At 40.6% G+C, this 20031-nt stretch overlaps 1 protein-coding gene and 1 pseudogene across 4 annotated transcripts in view; one reads left to right on the top strand and one right to left on the bottom strand.

Annotated features, from left to right (window-relative positions):
- ARHGAP26 (Rho GTPase activating protein 26) overlaps nucleotides 1–20031 on the bottom strand; it is a 446018-nt gene that overhangs the window by 232376 nt on the left and 193611 nt on the right. The window lies entirely within an intron of this gene.
- Nucleotides 7356–7756, top strand: LOC308491945 (small ribosomal subunit protein eS25-like; annotated as a pseudogene). The gene has a single exon. The product of its transcript is annotated as a small ribosomal subunit protein eS25-like (transcript).

The following is a 20031-nucleotide window of genomic DNA, read 5'->3' as shown; positions in this document are numbered from 1 at the left end:
TTATAAAGACTATTTATCTTCTTAATTACACTTCACATGCCAACAGAAGGCATGTAGATAAAATGAGATCTGGTATGTGAAAGTACTCTGAAATATTAGAAGACCGATCCAAATTTGAGCCCTGCTCGGGAGCAGGGGGATGTCACTCATAGAAACCCAAATAGGCCCAGGGTCCTCACCCGCAGAGACCTATGAGCCGCCTGTTGGGATTCATGCCCGCTCCTACAGTCGGCTGTGAATACAGCTGGAACAGTTTTACTATTTGTAACTCCACTTGGTCCCGAGTCCTCAAAAACAGAAAAAGAAGGGTGTGTGTATTTGACTCTCTCTTGTATGCTTTTTCCACCATCCCAGCCATACAGAATAATTGCCATTCTGCACGCTGCAAAGCAAATCACTAAAAACAGAAACCAAACTGTCTAAAATGCAAGCGGGAAATAAGTCTTACATTGAAACTGTCTACTAAAGATTAAACTACACTACAAATTTTTACAAGCCCTTTAAATCACCATGCTCCACTTATATAGCTGGCCTCTACTCCCAGCGCACATAAGACCAACAAAATCACCATGGCTAAACCTTAGCATCCTACACGGCCTGCACTCCCCACGTGTGGGACCCAAGCTACTGTGCAACATCTGATTTCGGTTGGCTCCCAGGCGCATTCTTGAAAAACACTGTCATAACATGAGAAAGATACTCCCTTCCTAGTCTCTTTAAAGCTTTGTGATAGCATCTAAAAGAAGTTTCTACTTGGTATTAGCACGGCTTCAACATTTAATAGTTGGTAACATTCTTTTATTTCTTTTTAACAGAGAGAAAAGCTAGGCATAAGCTGAGAGGTTTTAGCAAGTAAAAGGATCTAGTTAGAGCTTACCACTATAGTTTTATTTCCATTTTATTTATTTTTAGGGTTCTCTTACATAGTAAGTGATACTGGTTTACACAGTCAGAAATATATTTAGTTTTAAAATGAAATTTTGTAAGTAAAGTGAAACAAATCAAAGACAGGTATTAAGTAAAGAGAACAATTGTTACGGGAATATGACCAAAATCATGGAGGTCATGGTGGGAAAGCTGACGTTTGGGAAACTTCATTAAACCTATTTACATTTCATACTTGCCCCTGTTTGTATGCCTTGATCTCCTCAACATAACTGCTATATCCTTAAGGGTAAAGCACTGCATTTTAATATCGTATGTCTTAGTTCAATTGCCAAGCATCCTATACAATCTAGCATTTCCAATTTCTGTCGGTTAAAACAAAACAAAAACAAAACTAGACATAGTACGTCCATCAGAAATATTATAATTTCAGGTTTGCTTCATCTTGATTTCTCACTGATCCTTATGTCCATTTAGCTTTGCTTTATCTTAACTTCTGATTGCTTTTGAACCATTAATGACTTCAAACACTTCAGCTTTCAGTTTTCCCCTCTGTTAACTATTTGATGAAAGATTAAAAAAAGAAAGACTGCTGATATTCTAATATAACAAGCAAGGGGATCTCTTATAATGCACGAATATGTGGAATCCTTTTGACATTTAAGTTATTTTGACCTCTAATTTATCAGTTTCCAAATCATCTGTCCAGGTATTAAAAGGTAAACATTCTCAGTAGTTACAAAACAGTTGAGCCCACTCTCTGTTCTGCTCCCAGTTCACCTCGCTTGACTGTTTGGGGGTTCCTGTTGCTTCTCTTACTGTAATTCAAGTAGAAGCAATACTTTGCACATAAATAGCTTGATAAACCAGCGATTTAGAAGAGAGGAGAGGAGTAGAAAGAGGAAGGGAAAGGGGGAGGGGAGGGAAAAAAGAAAAAGTCACTGTTCAGTTTTGTTAGTCAAACAAGGAAAACTTGCAGCTCTTCTAGCTGGCAGCCCACAAACTGGAAAAAGATTTAAGGCTAGTCATCTCACCACTACCCAACAATGGAAATAATCTGAAAACTTGGCATGAAGGGTCTTAGCTTTTACTGTTCTCCCCTCTCCCTATTCTTTTAGATAGTTAAGAGCCAAAAGGAATCCCACACATAGAGTAGTACCTTGTGAATTCCTGTTGACTCAAGAAAACCCCAGAAAGGAGAGCTAAGGGGGATTAAAGTAAGCAAAAGGCAGAAAAACAAAAACCTGCGAGCAGTTTCACATTTGTCAGCATAAAATTCACATGTAGTTAGTTGCCTAAATGAAAGAAGCCTGAGTTAAATTTCGGCAGAAAATTAAATATCTGGCATAATCTGTAGAAGAACAGAGAAAGTTTGATTTTGGAAATAATTTCCTTTTCCTCCACTTGCATTTCTCCTGCTTTGCTTGAATCTTTGAAGTTTCTCATTAATTCAGTCTTGATACCAACCACACAGGTATTTGAAAGGGTAAATAATATTTTTAACAAAGCCAGGAGTGCCGAAGGTTAGGAAAATGGGCCAAAGTTCAAAAGATGTGTAATTTCTACTGGGAGATGAATCTGTCTTCAATTTTGTTTAATAGACATTGAAAATGAAAACAAAATTTTGGACGAGAATTAATTTACAAGCAGAAAAAGTACGAAAGCGAGTAAGGAGAATGAACTGAAACATTTCATTTGGGACATTAGAAGACTCATTTATTTAGTTTTGTTGAAGAAAGGCAAGAACTCTAAAAGTTGAATCATTTCAACACAGACCAGGTCCTTGTGATACTTGATAACTGAAACTCTTAAGTGTCAGGAAGGCTAGTCTTAGCTCTTGACCTGGGGCTAGTCATGAAGCCATTCTTATCCCAACTGTCAAATTGGTAGTCAGGAATACCAATAGGTCAAGTGACAGACTGAAATTTCCCTGCCATGATTTCCCTTTGTGACACGAAAACATTTAACCTCTCTGGACTCTTTAACATCTCACAAATAGTGACTGAGTGTCTAGACACGGTGGGCCCTGAGCTAGACACCAGGGAGAGGAAGGTGGGTTACACAAGGTCAAGTTCAAGGAGTGCCACTCCAAAGGCGGGAGACAAATTATAAACAAGCCAACAGAGTAGGCTGAATAGCAGAAACACAGGTTGATGTGACAGAAGGCATCCGAAGTTAGGAAGAGGCAAGATGGTGATGCCATAAATAGGGCAATTAGAAAACTGAGAATGTGCAATTTAGGCTGAGATCTGAAGAAAGGGTGAGCTATGTAACAAGGCATGTGAAAGGCTGAAAGAACACTGCAGATAGGCAGAATGGCATGTGAAAAGGTCCTGGGGTGGGAAAGAGCTTGGTGTGCTAGGAACTGAAAGATGGCCAATGAGGCTGATCTTTCCAGCCACATCTGATGTTTGGGGGTTTTAAGTGAATGGGAAGCCACTGAGGTGGCACTAAAGTGGACTACTTTTCTCGTTAAGTTGAGCTAAGCCTTTTCAGGTGCCAAAATGTTAAACTATTTTTGACAGGAATTTATTTCACATTATATCATAGATTTTCCTCTTTTTACACTGAGGATACGGAATTTAACATTTTCTTGTTGACCTAGGCTCAGTATTACTTTTTGGTGCTGTCATCCATGAGGAGGGCAGAGGTGTTTGAACTAAAGAGCACTGTGTTTTATAATCCAATTTCTTTCTTCTTCCTCTGCTACCAAAACAAACACTCTTGCTCCATCAGGTTGTCCCAGCTGCCTTATTTGGAAACAACTTCAGCTATGACCATCAGGCCATGCATGACTCTGCCTTTTCTATGCAATCAAGTGCATGGATTTTGTAATAGTTATCACTACATAGAAGCCATTTCCATCACTAGGCCCTTGAAATACAAAAATTGATCAATCTTATAAAGTTGTCTTTCTTTCAAGATTCACAAAAGTGTCACAGATGGTAGGGTTTGTGCAAATTTGGCCGCCAGATAAGTTGGATGTAGTAGGCAGAATTCTAAACATGGCTCCCCCAACATTTCTATTCTATGGTTATTCAATCAAACACTAATCTAGGTAAACTAGTATGAAGGGGTTTGGCAGATGTAATTCAAGTCCCAAATCAGCTGACCTTAAAATACAGAGATTATCTGGATGGGCCAAATCTAATCGCATGAGTCCTTCAAAAGCAGTTTTCTCAGGCTGGTAGTAAAAGAAAAGGTCCAAGATTCAAAGTGTAGGAAGGATTCTACACACTGCTGATGGCTTGAAAATGGAGGAGGCCATGTAGTGAGGAATGTGGGGTTGTCTCTAGATGCTAGCGTAGGATGACAAGCAAGGAATTGTGGACTCAAATCCTACGAACACAAGGAACTGAATTCTTCTCATCACAGGAATGAGTTTGGAAGAGGACCATGCATCCGGATGAGAACAGAGCCAGCCCACACTTTGATTTCAGCCTGGGCATAGAACTCAGACACACCAAGCTGGATTTCTGGGCTTCAGAACTAGAGCTAACAATGGAGGTTGTTCTAAATTACTTAGTTTGTGGTGGTTTGTTACACAGCAATAGAAAAGTGGGTGTCCAGTTTGCCAAATTAATGATAAAAACGAATGAGTAAATGAGCTCTTGCTATACCATTTTTTACAAATACCCATACAACAGCATAGCATAATGACAAGAGCATAAAATTAGGAGTCAGCAGCCCCAGGGTTCTAGTCTTGGCTTTGACACTAAGTAGTTGTGGGATTCTGCTGGGAATTTATTTTCCTTCTCTGGGCCTTCCTTTTTCTATAAGTGAGGAAAATGTTCAAGATGAGTGTTAAGGTCTCTTTCAGCTTTGACAGTCTGAGATTAATCATTCCTTATTATGTTAGAGAAGTGAACTAAAAACAAACATGCACATTTTTCTCTATATATTTAATTTTCATATGATACTCTTTTCTTACATATTAGCACACATACATCTCAAGGTCGCAATATTTACGGAAAGTTGCACAACAATCTGCTCATACTGCTTATTTTAAATATATTCAATATATGATTGCTGCATTTATTTTTAGTCCTGGTTATAACAGCACCTCAGAGGCTTTTCAATCTTGCAGTTCACTAAATATTTAGGCATTTTACAGAGCTTGCCTTTGCATAAAAGCTGAGTCAACACAATCCGAAAACTTACTTAAAACATAATCTAGGTGCCACACAGGGGCAGGGGAAGAGGCAAGGGGGCATACATTTAAACACATGACTTAAAACCTGAAAAATGTTCTGTGAATAAAAAATGACCATACATAACTTGGGGAGTCTGGGTCCAAATTTTAATATCGATCCCTTGAATTTTTTACTACTGATTTTTATTTTCAAACAAACAGAGGGAAAGGCCTTTAACACATTCCCCTCTGTCATTTCAAATGTACTCATGTTATGTACAAGTTGCAAGTCGTTCTTCAATGAAACATTATGAAATAAAATTCTCTCTAGAAAAGCTATGTGGAGCTTATGCCACAGTTCAAGAATCTTTCCAGATTGAAAACCTGAGCATGTGCAAATGATGTGTGAAACATGGAGGAATTGGGGGGAGAGGGGAAGAGAGAGAGGTTTGCAGTGTTTTGATAGGCACAAGTTTCCTTAGCAGTTCAACTGCTAAATTCTCTGTAGTTAAAGCTGAAATCTGAGTCGTCACATAAGAATGCTAGAGCACTTTCTATAAAAAGCAGGACATACTTCAATAAAAGAAGATACTTCCCAATACAGGGCAGCAGGGAATAAGAACAGTGTGGCACAGAAATCTAGATCAAACTGGTAAAGAGATTCTTTTTAGTAAGGAAGATCTAGAAATCTGTACCCAAACCTACTGCCTACCATACATCATTGTATACATGTCTCGGAAAGAGCGCCTCGTTACCTACCATAGGAGACCTGGTACAAAGACAAAGCCACCAAGTCAATGTCCTTAATAGGAAAACTAACATTCTATGGCCAAATGGTGATCTTAGGTGGGGGGCTGATTAGAACCTTACCTAGAAAAATGAAATAACAAGCAATCAAAATAAGGTTCCTGTAAATAAGACTTAAGTTCTTATTTTACTTGTGCACAAAATCTTGACTGACTAAACAAGTGTTGATGGGAAATGAACTTTTTCCCACCAGATTTTATGATAATGCTATAAGATAGCCTTCGAGTTTGACTTTAACAGCACAATAAAGATGGTCAGTTTTGCAGTTAAGGGCCTTGTCCATTCCCCAAAAGTCCGTTCTTAATCCTTTGATTCAAATCATTCTCCTTTCAAGTGTCCATCAAGCTGTCATCCTCACGTTTTTTTCTCTTCAGTTGCTAACCAACCGGTCTAACACCCCTAGGTCATCCTTTGCCCATGACCATGCACATGATTCAAGAGGATCTCCAATACCCCTTCCATAGACTTCATAAAAATCCTGCCGCCTTTTTTTTTTTTAACAGTTTCTCTTTGCTCTGTTTTTGAATGTTTACCTGCCATTCAGAGACAGACCAGGGCACAGACAAGATGTCTTAAAATAAATGAAAGTATTGAGCAAGGAGGAGAACTGGTTAAGCTGCAACTGATTTCATTAGTGGTCTGTCATCAGTTAATGTTTTCAATTAATCATAACTTATGATTCCCTAGGTAAGCTCATAACTTCAGAAACTCAGATAATGAAAACACAGATAAATATGGATATCTCCCCTATAATTATGCTTAAAAGGATGCAGTTTCATTATATAGTGTGGGCTTAAGCATTCTCAACTAATCCGCCACTGTCTTCAGAAGTCCCGAAGCCCTCCAGAGTTGTTCTAAAGAAATAACTGGGCTGGCTGGACTCCACTCACTGTCACAGCCAGGACTCTGGCATTACGAGAGAGCAAAGCCAAATCAGCAGCACACTTTACGCGGATTCCCTCGGAGTGTGCTGTATGTTGCATGGGGACAGCACGAACCGTGTCCTGGCCAAAGAGACAGCCTGCAAGGAGACGAACATCTGGAATCGGTCAATGTCTGCTTCCATTTTCCCTATTCGCGGCCTACAGAGTCTTCTAGCATTAATAATCTAAACAAGGTTCCTAACAGAAAACACTGCAAGATCTCTTCTTCAGTCATTCTTTGGAAAGCTTTCCTGTCAGATAAGGACATACTATCTCACAGTGCTTGATGCCAGAGATTCGTAACCTGCGTGGATTCAAAGGATCCCCAAATCCCCATAAATATTACGCCAAAATTTCTTTCCCAGGTACACTCATGTTTTTGGATAGTCCATGGCAGTCATTGGGTTTTTAAAGGAGTCTCTGATCTCCCTTCCCCTCAAAAAGTCTCCTGCCTACATAACTTTCCTCCAGGCCAATCATAGTACATCACTAAAAGTCTATACAGTATGCCGTATTTCCTTGATTCTAAAACACCTTTATCTCCTTTTTTTGTTTTTGTCTGACATCTTAGCAAGGCCAGTTGCAGCCACTACTCTCTGAGCTTCACCATGCCGCCCAAGGACGTCAAGAAAAAGAAAGATGCTGGAAAGTCGGCCAAGAAAAACAAAGACCCAATGAACAAATCTGGAGGCCAGGCCACAAAGAAGAAGCGGTCCAAAGGCAAAGTTCGGGACAAGCTCAATAACCTAGTCTTGCGTGACAAAGCGACGTATGACAAACTGTAAGGAAGTTCCCGACTACAAGCTCATAACCCCAGCTGTTGTCTCTGAGGGACTCAAGACCCGCAGGTCCTTGGCCAGGACAGCCCTTCAGGAGCTCCCTAGTACAGGACTTATTACTGTCAGAGCACAGAGCTCAGGCCATCTACACCAGAAACACTAAGGGTGGGGCTGCCCCAGCCGCTGGGGAAGATGCAGGAATGACAGGTCCCACCAACTGCACAGTTTGAAAAATGAAACGTTATTAAATTAAAAAAAAACACTCCTTTGTCTTAAAATTGGAATGCATCATATAATCCTTGGTATATTTAATAAAATGCTTCAATTTTCTTCCTGAAAAGTAAAAGTGTGCCTTTGAATTGATGACATTGAAGCATCAGAGGAACTGACCGATGTCGAGTATGTCGGCAAACAGGCAAACTGCATGTTCCTAAACAAATAAGCGACAAACAAAACGCCTACGACAGAAACTTCAACGTCCCCAAGAGGACACAGACTGGGTATTAGAATACCTGAAATACATGTGAGTTGATGTTCTACCAGCCCCAGCCACTCGTCAAGCTTCACGCACTTTCTCAATGTGTCCTGAGTAGACGACATGCCAGATACTGTGTTGCTGGAGAAACTTAGGGACTAGGCAGGAGGGCCTGGCACGTTCCCCAGAGGGAGGGGGAGAGATTCCGATGGGAAGTGGGTCATCAGGACTAACAAGGAAGCTGGTGTGTTACGAAAGAAAACAGAGAATTGGAGAGAAAATAGGACCAACGGAAGGACTCCTGTGCTGGGGTTGAGTAGGGACGGTAATTCATCAATTCATTAGGAAACATATTTGTAACACAGAGGAGAGGTAACCTTGGGAATTTTCGTTGACAAGAACAAAAGGACTCTACCAGAGGCCAAGGGAGTGGATGGCAGCACAGCCAAGACTCTGACCATAGTTCCAGAGAAAGAAAGCAGGGCCTGGCCTGGGCTCTAAACTGGATGAATACTGTCATAAGTTCTCAGAAATATCCCATTTATGGGGCCTAAAATTCTTCTATTTCATTGGAAGAGTGAGATGAACAGATCTTGACTATGGTCTAGCAGTCTTTAACAATATGGCGCAGTCTGGAGGCCCTTTCCCTGAGACGGGCTGCAGGATTAGAGTATGTAATGTTCACAAATCCCTTGTAAAACAAACAAACAAACAACAAAACCCCTTTGTTTAGACAGCTTACATGCTTTCCTTGCACCATCTATAAAAGAATGGAGCGGGGGGAGGGGAAGACCCCGGTCTGAAGAAAGTGATGCCAGCATTGTATAGCCCATCCCAGATGGATCAATGCGTCACGCCAACCAAGATTCTGCAGGAAGTCGTCTCTTGTACCAAACTGAGACAGCTCTGTGGCCCCGTACTAGGTGCATAGTTAAAGCCCACCTTTACGCAGAGGTAATACTTAGTCACTGCATGTTATAAGAAGAAAAGGGAACAGTAAAACTCTTTTGGCTGGTCTCTTGTCAATCATTCAGTACCCCATTAGTTCCACCTCACTGGAAAAAAAATAGAATAAAAGAACAGCGTTGTCAGTACAAGACAGGCTGCTTTAATTCTGGCAAAGCCCAAAATATCGAACTAGCATGACACAGGCAGTGTCCCCCAGGCTCAGGACTTGAAGAGCCAGCCAATTAGACAGGAGGGAGATGGTAAAACAAGCAACTACTTGAAATAGGCTGTTGAAAGCTCCAAACCTATGAGAAGTGAGCTCTGAGGCTACGAAACACCGTGTACGTATACATTTGGGGCACAGGGACTTTCTTGCGTAGAGGTTTTAAAACCAAAGAAGTTGTTCATTTTAAAACAACTAACCACTGCACAGGATTGAGAAAAGACGCGACGAGAGAGAGAGAGAGAGAGAGAGAGAGAGAGAGAGAGAGAGAGAGAGAGAGAGAGAGAGAGAGAGAGAACTACGTATGGCACCAGGGCAGCTGCCTAACCTGTTTGCTGGTTAACTCTCTCAGTACCCACATAGTGGCTGGTACATAGTTTATACTCAATAAATGTTCACTGAATTGAATTCCAGAGGCTCAAATATTTGAAGAGCAGCTTACATCCTCTCTTGTGTCCTTGAAAGAGAGTGGCAGTGGGACTCCAGCGAGGGAAATCCTGGGTGGTATGGGACCGTGTGAAGTGAGACCATAGCACAACTTAAATGCACTAGCTGGGCGAGGTGTTAAAAGCTGTATCCTCTCCATGCCATTGTGGCCACTACAACTTAATAAAAACAACAAGCAAGTACAGGAACAGCCAATTGCCAGTGGGAATGGGAGTCTCGCAATGACTGAGCTCCCTTGAAGCAAATAGCTCGTTCTGCCTTTGAACAATGAACATGGTCCATGGACAGAGTCAGGACCAATTTTTTACATATATTTATATATTTTACATATATTTATATATTTTTATATATTTATTGATATACAACTTTTCTCTTTTCCCCACTCCTACCCCTCACCTCCTAAGGAATCAAGGCTGTCCTCTGCTTACAGCTCTTTTAAAATGTCTATAGGGAACACTGAAAGGGAGTAAGAAGGCCATCTCCAGACAAACACTAAAACAGATTTGAGTCCATCTGATTTAGACAACAGAAGAAGACACAAAACAGAAACGCACCCATAAGAGAAAGCTCCCAAATGTTGGCAGCAAGATGGCATATACCACAGAGACCAAGAAATAAAATCACTCTGCTCTGGTGAATTGAACAGTGACCCATAAAAAAATAGTCAGTCCTCACTTAACAACAATAGGTTCTGTGACTTTAAGTGAAACAATGTATAACGAAACCAGTTTTACCATAGGCTAATCTATGTAAACAAGAGTTAAGTTCCAAGGGCATCTCATCAATCGAGTTACTTCAGGACCTGCTGTATTTATGCCCTCAGAACCTGTGAATGTGACAATGTGGCCCTATTTGGAAAGAGCGTCTTTTGTCATTAAGAAAACATCGCCCTGGATCTTCCAGTGGGCCTAAATCCAATGAGAAGTGTCCTTATAAGAGACAGAAGAGGAGAAGACATGGAGAAGGCCGTGTGACAACAGAGGCAGAAGTTGGAGCGATGCAAGCACAAGTCCAGGGACCTGGGAAGGAAACCAGGTTGTACCTCTCTCTTGGCGAGCTCCAAGTGCAGGCAGAGAGCAGACAGATGTGCTAGCCATGGAGCCTCCACCGCTCTTTTCAACTCACCAGGGGGCCCAGAAGGAACTACATGCCATGACTTTACTGGGTATTAAGAACAGAGAGCCCTCCCTCAAATATTTATTCTGGTGAACCAGCCGGGGCCACAGAAAACGACCAGGTGGCAATGGGCAGCGAGCCCTTTGACAAACTAGTAAATGCGATGGGCTTTTCTCCTTAGCACAGCCACATGCCAACGTCTCGCACGCCGCTTCAGCGGGCTCGCAGACGTTACCACGAAGCCCCTCCCCAAGTCCATCCTGGGCCTGCAGAGGGAGAAGCCATGTTCACCCAATCCATGGAAGCGTTCAAGGTCCAGCCACTCCCTCCGTGCCTCACACTTGCCTGCTGCTGTCTAACCCCACTGCTTGGATCGGTCCTCCTTTGACTGTGATGACACGGTGCTTGGAGCTTGGAACAATCTGCTGAACAGTCTTGAACCCAGTAAGAAAACTGATTGATATGCCAACCTAGCCAAGGAAATCGCCGACATTCCAGGCAAAATTGATCTTAACTTCCAAAAACTGATTCTGATGGGGATAGTATTGGCCCCAACCACAGACTAGCAGAAACGCAGTACCTGTTATGATTAGATTTTAGGGCTAAAGAAATGATAGTCGCAAAAATAAAGGCTCACTGGAACTGGTGAGAGTGATGACTGGTCTTGAGACTATTCATAGAAAGGAACGTATTAATCACTCGGCCTCTGAGTCCTTTGCAACAAAGACTGGAAAGCAGTACACCCTAAAGAGCCCCATAATCCCGTCTGCCAAGATATTCAACTCTCTCTGAAAATTAAACTATAAAACCTCGTAGGACATTTCTGTGCTTGCTTAATGTAACCATATTGACATAAAGTTAACAAAACTGGCCTGACAATGTCAGAATCACATTTCCTTCCAATTTTCAGTCCTAAGTTTATTTTTTTTTACTATTACTATTTTTGCTTTCTTGCTTTATATCCTCTTCCAAGCTCTACTACCCCAAAAATAATAAAATATATCATACTTGGGTTTTTCTGAATCATAGTTCCACTGACGATAACTAGCTCAAAAGGCTGTCATCATAGAGTCAGGATAGATTTTGCAAGTCTCTAGGCGGTGATATAATATTCATACAGGCATATGTAAAATCTAAAGTCTTTGGAATTCACTGTCCATTGGATACTTAATCTTTGTAGAAACAATGTGATATCTCCTTGAATCCCATAAGCACTATTACTGTCCCAATTTTAGAGCTGGGAAAACTGAGGCTCAAGGAAGGCAGACAAATAAATTGCTTGAAGCTTCACAGCAGAATCAAGATTCAAACTCAAGTCGGCTGCCTCCAGAGCCCATGCATTTAACCCTTTTACTATTACCAACAGAGTGAACTAACACAATGGGAATCCACTTACATAGAGTGAAACCCATTTGGGATCAGAACACATGACCGTTGCCAACATCTCTATTGTACCTCACCATTGCAGGAGTAGGGGTGGTGTGTACACGTGCACACACTTGCATAGATGTATACGCACATACTCTTTCTTAGGGTGTATATATTTTTTTAATTCTAAAAAGAGGGCTACAGTAAAGGAATCATCTCAGGGAATGGAAGGCTAAGATCAGCCCTTACCTGTCTATCAACTCTTAGCTTCGTCAGCATGGCCACAAGGATGTCGGTGGTGACAGCTCCTCTCAGAGCATGGCAGTCTGACCACTAGGAACCAGAGCTCTGAGCAGAATTATGCGTTTTTCATAAATTCACAGAAAGCCAGAAATATATGTGATATCCACACACAAGTACATGTATATACTATTATGTATACGTATGTATATACACCCATATACATGCTAACTTTATCGTTGGTTCTACAGAGAGTATACAACCATTACAAAGTTCTCTACCAATTCCAGATCCTCAGTCTCTGATAAGCCTTCTATCCTGGGCCTTTGTCTGGTGCAGGACACTGTTTCTGCCACATACCAACAATGTCTATGAAATGGGGAAGGAATCCTGAGCAGCGTGAAACAAAATACAGTAAGTTCAAAGCCTGTGGCTAAAAAGAGAAACACACCCTTGGGTAGTCTTCTTTTTCCATTCATTTATTCAGGAAATAGTTATTGAACATGAATTCTCCACGAATATGCTTAGTGATCTTGGCCTGGGAGGGCTGTTCTAGGTGGGGGGATGTCGTGAAGAACTGAAAGTCAAGATCCTTGCCTGCCTGGATTTCTATTTAGAGTGGCCCAATCATTACCAAACCCAAGACACTCAACAAATGAATTCAGTTATAGATTACATAACAGAACCCACCGCAAGTCATTGTCTCCAAGTTCATTAAATGAGGAACGAGTGCTTGTTATGTTGTACAGCACTCTGCCAAGCACCTTCAGTAGATACGACTAAAGGCACAAAGGATATGATTAATCCCTGCTCTCGGTAAGTCGACGTCTTCCTGGGATGACAACACACAGAGGTATGAATTAGGTGGAAAAACTGCCAAAGCAAAGAATCATTATCCATTCAGATACTGGCTTAGGTAACAACTACTAGGAGAAAGATGGCATTCATTTCAGCAAAGTAGTTCCAAGAGAGAAAGTTAAAAGTACTCTAATATATTTCAACACTAGGCACCGGCCCCCCCGCCAAAAAAAAAAATCCATGTCAATTGATTTTTTTGATAACTTCCTTAGTAAAGCTCTTTTCCTTAGTAAAGCTCTTTTTAGATTTATGGGGTAAACAAAACTAATTAGTAACAATTAATTATAAGAAAGCATATTTCTAACCTAAGAAATCATAGCTCAGTTTCTGGTTCCCCTCACCCCCTTTTCTTTTTTGCTCTTAAAAATAAAGAGGTAAAGATGGGGGGGTATCTTGCTTTTCTGGGCATTGGGTCAAGACCACACAGCATGTGGGAGCAATGGCAGCTGGCTGGGGGCTGGCCAGAGCCCCGCTCCTTCTGCTCGGCCTTTGGCTGTAACTATTAGACTACATGTCTGCACTATTTTCCAGATGACCAAACAGGAAGATTTTCAAAACCATACTAGAAAATGGCTTTGCTTTTCGGATGTGTTTACTTATTCTGGTGTTTTCTTCCAGAAGGGTTTTCGGGAACACACCTAAAAAGAATGAGGTCACACTGGCATCATGAACCACACTTGAGCCCAATTCAGCAAACCCAGAGAGAATTTTTCAAAATGCTTATCTGGTTCCACACCTCACCACAAAGCAAACAACCTGACCCACAGACTTCCTAATATTCAAAATATATCCAGCTCCTTCTGTCAATATACTTTTTTAAATGCCAGCCTTGATTTGATCACTAACAAATATGAACAATTTCTGGCTTTTAGGGGTGGAAGAGAAAGCGGCACAAATGGATAGAAAGGCCAGTTTAATTGTTCAATCAAATGAACAAAGTCACTCTAAAAAGATCTTTCTTTTATCAATTGCTTTTCCCACAGAGGGGAAAAAAAAAAATTGAAGCTAATCCAACCATAATCTCCACTCCCATGAATCACTGCCATCATATCTGAGAGAAGGCCAGCAGTAATTGGTGCTGCTGCTCGAAGCGGAGGTCACACTACAGAATGTCTATTCAGATCACATTAGGGCCCTCAAACGTCTTTAAACCAACAACCATAATATAGATAATACACATAGTAAACTGCTCAAGGAAGAATATATGATGTGAAGACATAAGGCAGGAGACAAAAATGTTCAAAAGAAATAGCTGTATTATAAGAAAATCTACAAACATGAGATTGAATATACATCAGAGAGCCTTTGGAAGAAGACAGAGAGAAACATAAGTGGCTTGATTGTGGAGAGGTATGAATTATTACCTAGGTGGTGGGAGGTTACTGACAACAGTCCCTAAATACACCCCAAGATGGGAACATAGATAGAATGCTGTCCTGATGGGGGATTTGAACGATCTGGACATCTGCTTATGGTGATGTTCCTTTAATAAGCCAAACCTCTAAACAGCACCAGTTAAATGAAACTAAGGAGATGTGACAATGAAATGCAATGTGTGATCCTGGATGACATTCTAAAACAAAACAAAAAAAACTACATCTGTGGGACAATGGGCAAAATTTGAGGTTTGTAACATAGATAATAAGTTAATTTCCTGGTTTGATAATTCTACTGTAGTTATATAAGATGTTGATATTTGGGGTATCTAGATGAAGGGTATTCCGGAATTCTTATATTTTTGCAAGAGTTTCATAAGTCTGAAATGACTTTAAAATGAAAAATTAAAAAAAAAACTCAAATACACACACACACACACACACACACACACACACACACACCAGAGCCTCTGATAAAGTTTTGAGTTACAAAGATGTGCCCTTCCAGATGGAGGAAACAAAATATGGAACTCTTAACTTGGCCTAATTCGGACTCAAATGAACAACTAACTGGCAACCGAAACCTTTAGACTTACAGCCTTGCTTATGCCAATTTCTTCAGAGGTTCGTCAGTAGTTAAGCTAGGCCACAAAACCAGAAAATATGAAATTGTCTGTAGATGTAACAAAATAGGGAGGAGGTAGGACAACTGCCCTCTAGAGTAAGCAGAGAGCGTGGCACGCTCTGTCCGCTCTGAGATGGAACCACAAGCAGAAGGGCTGAGAGCTGCACAGCACCAGCCAGGTGAGGGACATACCTGTCTCAGGGCCCTTGGGCTAATGGCCTTGCAGCTACTAGAAACTGCAACTCCTGTGGCTTCTTGAGAAGTGAGGGGACATTTTTCACTTAGGTGTCAGAAGGACCTTAGCAGCACGACAGGTTGCTGACAGTTGTTAGAGCAGAGAGGTCCTGAGCATGCTCAGGTTCCCATTCAAATCATGCCTAGTGAACCAGCAGTTCAGCTGAGGGAGGAGTACCCTTTGTTAGTCACCACTCCAAAACTGAGAGCAGGGCTGGGTGGCCAGGAAATGAGAGATGGCAGCAAGGATGAAGTGAAAAAGTCATATAAGCTGAAGAAAGAACACCAGAAAAAATTAGGTTTCCACCTTGGGCATTAGAAAGCAAAACTGATGGGGGCGGGGGGTGTTGGGGGATTGGGTGAAAAAAGTAAAGGGATTAGGAAGTACCAATTGGCAGTGATAAAATAGTCAAGGGATAGAAAGTACAGCACAGAAAATATAGTCAATAATATTGTAATAACTATGTAGGGTGCCAGGTAGGCTCTAGACTTATCGTGGGGTCACTGCGTAAGTTCTATAAATGTCTAACCACTATGCTGTACACCTGGAACTAATATAATATTGAATGTTAACTGTCATTGAATAAAACTAAATTTATAAAAAAAGAAAGCAGAACTAAGAAAAATGATGGGTATAATCCAAAGGCCAGAAATTTGAAAAAGGAGTACTAATAATATTATATATAGCATGCATCATGTCAGACACCATTCTACGTACTTTACATACATTACTGTATAAAAAAAGGAGAAATACAAATGGCTGAGAAACACGAGAAAAGATTTTCAATTTCATTAGCAATTTTAGAAATGCAAATAAAAACAAGACACAATTTCCTACCATCCGATTGACACACAGACACATGCACAGACATGCATAACATGCAGTGTTGGCAAAGGGGTAGAGAAAATGGGCACCCATATGTGATTGGAAGGAGTATGATTTGGTACATTTTTGTGGAGACAGTAATTTGTCAATTTGTCAATTAAAACATTAAATGTGCGTGCCATTCCAGTGCAATTCCACTTGGTATATATCCTAGAAATATGCTCAAATAAGTAGACAGTAAGGTATATGCAAGGATTTTCATTACATCCTTGGAATGATGTAACGAAAACAACATAAACGCCAAACAAAGACTGAAGGTTTCATAATCTATAGTCAAGCCACACTGTGTCAAAAATTCTACAAAACAGAACTATTGCGCGGTGTATGTGCACAAGAATAAAAACACAGAGAAAGTTCTAGAAGGGTACACACTGCACATTTAACTCTAGAGAGGGACTTTGCCTTCCCATTACGGCCAGGAATGGAAGTTCCATAACTAAAGTATGATGATTATGTCATAACTAATACCAATAACACAGAAAGAGGGAGAGATGTCTAAAAGAATACACACGTTTCTACTTGATAACAAAATTAACATACTCTGACTGTGAAAAACTCAAAGAGTTCAGAAGTGAAGGTTAAAAATCCCTCTCACAACCAATCCTGCTCCCCAAAAGTTAAGCTAAAATAATACAGACAAAAGTAATGACATTAGATTAAAGGAGAGCAATGTAATCAAAATGAAAATACGAGGAACTCGAGCCTATAAAAGCAGTGATGTCAAGATGAAGTCAACAGTGATCTGAAAATTGCAGAAAATGCTGAAGACAATCAAAAGGGCTTTTATGTTATATTTAGACCAAAAAAAGTGAACAAAGAAGTGCGACTACTAAACAGCGAATCTGTGAAGATCTGTAAAGGTAGGTGGGGAATTGCCAGGGTAGAGCCTAAGGAAAGAATAAGTCATAACAAACCAACCATACTTTAATTGGTCTTGGGTTCATTCATCTGATTATTTAACAAGTATATCCTGAACACCTACTGTGTGCCAGACACAATGCACAAAACATACTAAAACAACAAAAAAAGGTGACACTGTTCTTACCCTCTTAAAGATGACAGTCCAGCAGACGGACACATATTAATCAAATAATCAACTAATCGATATACAATTATAAGCTGAGACAACAGCTTAGAAGTCAGGAAGAAAGTCTCTCAAAACATCTTTGCAAAGAAAGGGAGACATGGGATCCATAGCCAGACTACAGGGGTCCCTGAATTAGAATGGCAGAGGAAAAAAAAAAAAGCAAAACCTTTCTTTCCATTAGCCTCTAGCTGAAATGGAGCATTTCTTTCTAACATGAACAGGGAGGGGCAAGAAATCACAGTAGTATCAGTATCTGCAACCTTTTCACCAATAGAAATCCCAGATATTTCCATATAATGTTATTGCTGTTGCAGATAACCTGTAATGTCATTTAGAGGAGTTATCAGACCTGCTTTTATATCTTATTAATGTGGTAATAAAGAAGCATATATTTATTATACGACAAGTGATTTTAACATTTTGATAACTGTATTTCTATCTGATTTTCCATGTATTTTATTTTATGCATTATTCGGGGAAAGGGTCTAAAGTCTTTACTTGATTGCCAAATGAATCCATGGCACAAAATATTAAAGGTCACTCAGCTAAATTCTGGTACAAGTAGGTAGGTATGTATCTAAATGAACTATAAAATCAAGGCACTCAAATAACCTCCAATCTACACATAGTCTCAGGTAACGGAAGTAACCCAATTCCCCAAGGAAAACAACCTTAGTTATCCGCCACCCTTTTTTCCTTTAGTTTTGACTCTAATCGTTCAACAAATACTTGCTGAGTGCTTACTCTGTGCCTGCCACTGTGCTAGGCAATGGGAAAGAAACAGCAGCAAACAAATGAAATTTCTCGTCACGTGGCCCATCCTCACCTTGGTATCCTCACCATCCATCAAAGTGATTGGAGGACAACCTATAAATGTTTGCTAAGTGCTGAAAGAAGAATGCCTAAGACCAGAATAAGTGCCACCAGCATATTATTAAATCATAACATTCAAGCAAAAATCTTCTGGCTATCAAAATTTCCATTTCTTAGAAAAATTTCCTCAACGCTCCAACATAAAACAATTTCACCTGACCTCCTTCTCTTTTTCTCCCACCTTGTAGCTCAGGTTGCTCAATTAAGTATTCTTTGGTTTTCATAAGAAATTGTTCTTCTGAATGACATCTAACCAAAGAGAACAACAGCAAGTAAATACTATTACATTTCTTTTAAGACTTGAGCACATTGGTGGATATATTTTTTTTTTATGATTTCTACCTATATAAAAACACTCACATGACTCAAAGATGAAGCTTGCAACCAGCTTCTGGACCCAGTAAGAGAAAAAACACACACACAAACAGAATAATATGGAGGTATAATGCAGTTTCCCAGCAGCTAGGGGGATGACGGGGGGTGGGGGGGTGGGGGGGTGAGAATGAGAGGTGGGGAAATGGAAAGCAAGTTGAGACCTCACTTTCAGACTCCTCGTCAGTTCATATACCATGTGGTATTATTTACAAAGAGAGATTTCATAAAATGGGCAGAACTATCTTTCCAAACCGTCATTCCACTCAAGGAGCAAGGCCGGCATTATGACACAAGAGTTTAGCAATCTCACCGCACACCCTCTTAAACATCCATACTCCTCTGATTGCTTATTTTAGCAAGAAAGGAAAATGGAAATATGAGCGGTAGAGAGATGAGCTGAGCTTAGCATACAGCTGGGATTGTGGATTGCCGGGGCTGGGCTGCGTCATAGTAAAGGCAGCTAAAGATTACTTCCTGTTCCTCACTCATAGCCTGGAAGCTCAGACTGACTGCTAAATGAAATCACAGTTGCCATACTAGTGAGAATAGTCCCTGCCCTGCACTCTGGTGAGCCCAGGCAAGGTAACTTTAAATAGTCTGTGTTCAAATGAGCCAAGCAAGCAATTTAGAAATGGAGCTAGAAGAGAATCCAGGTATCCCAACATCTGTCCTTCCTTTCCAAAAAGATAATAGTAAGAACTAACTTTTCATGAGCACTTCAGCATGTATAGGCCCCGTGCTAATAATAAGCACGATACGTATGTGTTGATCCTTACACAACAATCTTATAGGAAGGTACCACTATTATCTCCACTGTGCAGGCAAAGAACGATTCTCAGAGAGACTAGGCCATTTCCCAGTGTTATAGAGCAATTAGTGGTGAGGAGGGATTTTCAACTCAGGCTGCCTGAGCCCGTATTCTTAACCACCATGACATTCTGCCTCTGATCCTGAAAACTCATCTTAACCGTAATCAATCTTACTTTTTCCTTTCAATAATCTAACAGCTCGCTCTTCCAGACCTCAGGTGCAGGGCATAAAATGCAATGCAACTGCTCACTTACTCGCTGAGTTCTTGAAGAACTTGGGGGCTAGAGCTTAGGTGAGGTAGAGAAAGGTAAGCAAAGGGCACATTTTGTTCATCTCATAGTCCATAAAGACTAAATTAGAAGATTTCTTTAAAATGGTGGTAAGCAGAAGGAAGCCACACTGTCTTGTCCTTTTACTAGGAGTGGTTTTTCCTTAGTTTCCTTCTCCCACTGCAATAACCACAACAGAGTAGATCCATTTAAAAATAAGCAGAGGTACCATTCACCTATGGCTTCCTGATAATCCAGTATGTGTGTTATAATAAAAATAGCACAAAGCTAGAAG

This window comes from Rhinolophus hipposideros (assembly GCF_964194185.1).
Source record: "Rhinolophus hipposideros genome assembly, chromosome: 23".
NCBI lineage: Eukaryota > Metazoa > Chordata > Mammalia > Chiroptera > Rhinolophidae > Rhinolophus > Rhinolophus hipposideros.
Note: the sequence above shows the minus strand (reverse complement) of the source record. Positions and strands in the feature narration are given on the sequence as shown.